At 44.7% G+C, this 3,346-nt stretch overlaps 1 protein-coding gene and 1 long non-coding RNA gene across 2 annotated transcripts in view; both read right to left on the bottom strand.

Annotated features, from left to right (window-relative positions):
- LOC116089484 (nuclear autoantigen Sp-100-like) overlaps nt 1-3,346 on the bottom strand; it is a 112,672-nt gene that overhangs the window by 44,571 nt on the left and 64,755 nt on the right. The gene's annotated exons all lie outside the window — the stretch shown is intronic.
- Nucleotides 106-3,346, bottom strand: LOC116088678. Its single transcript, XR_004117972.1, has 3 exons — nt 3,323-3,346; nt 2,382-2,453; nt 106-688 (listed from the first exon to the last, which is right to left on the bottom strand). It is a non-coding gene; the product is annotated as an uncharacterized LOC116088678 (long non-coding RNA).

Genomic DNA, 3,346 nt, shown 5'->3' with positions numbered 1-3,346 from the left:
GCAAGGCAGTGGTGGTGCATGCCTTTAATCCCAGCATTCTGGGTGCAGAGGCAGGCCAATCTCTGTGAATTCAAAGGCCAGCCTGGTCTACAGCTCCAGGACAGCCAAGGCTACACAAGGAAACCCTGTTTCAACAAACAAAGAAACAAACAAATAACAACAATAAAAAAGGGTTTTTTTTTAGTGACCCATCTTGTCTAGAGAGGGATTCCCAACCTGTTACCCCAGTGATAGCAAAGGAAGGTCTCATAGAGGGAGTCCAGCTGGGTCATGAGCAGATGAGGTAAACCCAAGGGGGAAAATCTGTTGCCTCAAAGAAGGAGCATTCTCATCACATCCTTCTAACCACCATTGGACATAAGAGCAGAGCAGGGAGGCAGTTTCTAGTCATAGCCAAAGCACAGGCAAAGCACTGTGGATCCGCATCCACAGGCAACACAGACAGAAGTCAGAACCTTTCTACGCAACCCAGAGGACCAAGGCCCCAATATTTTAATCCTAAACTTGGAGAAACTATGGATGTAGATAATGTTGTGGACATCAGAACACAAGGAAAGAGCACCCCCGTGCTCACATGCTATGAGAAGGGATAGCAATGTTTATAGAGTCAGCAAGAACAGACCCTCAGTTGAGGAGGGAGCCACAGGTGACCAGGTCTGGCTTCCTTGAGAAGAGGTGCCACTAGGTCCTAAGGAGAAAAAGGAAAACAGACATTTATTTAAGGAGTTGGAGCAGAAGGGTTCTTTTATCTTAAGGGCTAAATAGCCCAACAAGGCATCAATCTAGAGTTCATCTGGAGCTGATAAATTCCCCCTGATTCTTGAGGTCAGACTCAGATCATGGAGTAGAATACAAGGGTCACCCCTGGCTGAGTGGAGGCCTGCCTGGGCCACTCTAGCACCTGGAGATGACTTGTCTTCATATCTCTGACTAAAGGATGCCTACCTGGGTCCCCAGAGCTTCACTGCCCCGTGGCTTTACGTGAGCTCCCAGGAGTCCTTGGACCCTATCTCCTTTCTCACAATAGCCTCTGAGTATATATCAGATGGCTCATCCCTGCTGGTCTTCTCCTGAGGATTCAGTGATGGCTGGGCCCCTTTCCCTCCCATTCTTGCTTCCTTCTTGTGTTTTCTCTCTGTATTCCCCCTATGTCTGTTTTCCTAATGTCATGTTTTCATAACTAGCAGTCTATGCTCAAGAACACAGACCCTGCCTCAAGAATGCCTGGATTCTTGCTGCTTCATTTAACCCTGTGAATACTCCACATATGGTTTCTCCCAATTGTAGCTTCGTCCAAGCCTTAATGGCAGTTGGGTCAGACAGGAATCAAGAGTAGATGCTAAGCAAAGCAAGAGACTAAGTGGATCTTTCTGTCATTGTCTTTAATTCTTTCTGTTTATTATGACACTGAACCACTTATCTGGATTTAATTAAACCATAGACACCCTGCTTGTGTCTGAAGACTTGGCTGCTGTGGGTAAATCATACCCATCACACATCTGGTTTAAGAGATGTAAGGGTACACACACACACACACACACACACACACACACACACACAACCAGGAGAGTCTCTCTAACAGAGTGTTTCCTCTTTGAGGCTACCATGGACCTAACATAGCAAAAGTGGTTCACCATTGCTATGATCATTCCTTCAGAGGCTTTTCTATATTGCAGTGAATTCTGAGTACTCAATCTCTTTAAATATGGATTCCTGACACTGGCCTCAGATTCCTTCATCGTGGGTATCAAGATGACCATCTGAGGTCATGGTTGCTCTGCCAGGATCCTATATCCCATTAGACACTGGTCACAGTTTGCATCTCAAATGCCTCTTCCTTCCAAGGCTCAAATATTAGAGGTCTTCCCCTTAGAATAGAACTAATGGATTCTGGTAATACCATTAATCAGCAGAGCCTAGTAGAAGGAAGTTGGATCACTAGAGGTGTACCACTGAAGGGGCAACATGCACCTCCTCTCTCTCCTTGCTTCCAGGAACCCGTGTAGTACACAGCTTTGCTTCACCCAATCCCTTCCTTGGAAGTTCTGCCCCACCATAGGTCTTAAATGGTGAGGCCACTCATCTGGACTGAAGTCTCTAAATCCATGAACCCAAAGAAACTGACTGGTCAGGTTCTGTTTTGTTTTTGAGAGAGATTTCCTATGTAAACTGGCTAGCCTCAAATTCACAATCCACCTGCCTCAGGGTTTTGTATGTCCTGTCCTTCTGGGTAATTTGTCCTCATACAGGAAAGCTAACATCAGGTTCATACCCATTCCCCAACTTGCTGTCTCTATTTCTTCTGACTCACACATCTTCACATGGTCACCTGTATTTCCTATTCTCAGAGGACATAACAAACATTCTGCAGCTGTAATTACCTTGTTCAAGACTTAGCTGGGAGTTCGGGTCCCCTCCATCACTTCCTTGGAAATACAATTCATTCGGTAATACTGAAGTGGGAGGAGAGGGAGAGGAAAGAAGAGGAGAAAACCATTAGACAACTGTAGCAGGCACTAGGGACAGAATTTAAATATTACACATTTAGGAATTTCTAGCCCTCCAATCACTCTAATGACAAAGTTCACCCATCATGCCCTGGAAGAGAGAAGACTCCCACAATCGATTTTATGCTGTCCATATAGAAATGAGACACACAAGGTCAAGAACAAAAAAGGAAAAGGAACTCTGTGAGCTGTGTCCCTCCTCCAGTGTTCAGAGGACAGCAAAGATATACACCAGAACAAGAAAAATAGAAGGAAAACATGGCTTCCAGGGCATCACAATGGTAAGAAGAAACAGAGGGATCAAAGGTCTGGCATCTGGCAAATACCAAAGGGAAACCCCAGGCAGCTTTGAAGATGGGCGAGATGGAGTTGAAGAGCTGCTCATACATTGTTGGTTTCTATGAGCATGAGGTGCTGTACTAAGATGGATCCTGCACCCACAGCTGAGCTGTCACTCAAGGTGGGTGTTAACCAATTTGATGTACTGCCATGTATATCATTAGAAGGATTCCCACTGAAGAGACACAACAGTGCTACCCTACTAACAGCACTTCTCATCCTATCCTCTTCTACATAATCTGATGATGGTATACCTCCCATTCTTCTGAGAGCCTAAATGCCCAGCAACAGAACTCTGAAGGGTGTCTACTGTAGCCATTAGTCATGAGTTTTCAATGTTACATGAAACATTAGTTTAGTAACTGGTATATCCTCAATTGCCTTGCATGATATATGGCACATGATAAAAGGTTAATATAGGTTTGTTGACAACAAAAAGGACTGTGCTCTCAAGGGGCAATGTTAAACCCAATTACCATTTTCAAAGCTTTTACAAATGA

This window comes from Mastomys coucha, unplaced genomic scaffold (genome assembly GCF_008632895.1).
Source record: "Mastomys coucha isolate ucsf_1 unplaced genomic scaffold, UCSF_Mcou_1 pScaffold14, whole genome shotgun sequence".
Lineage (NCBI taxonomy): Eukaryota > Metazoa > Chordata > Mammalia > Rodentia > Muridae > Mastomys > Mastomys coucha.
This window is presented reverse-complemented; position numbering and strand designations above follow the sequence as displayed.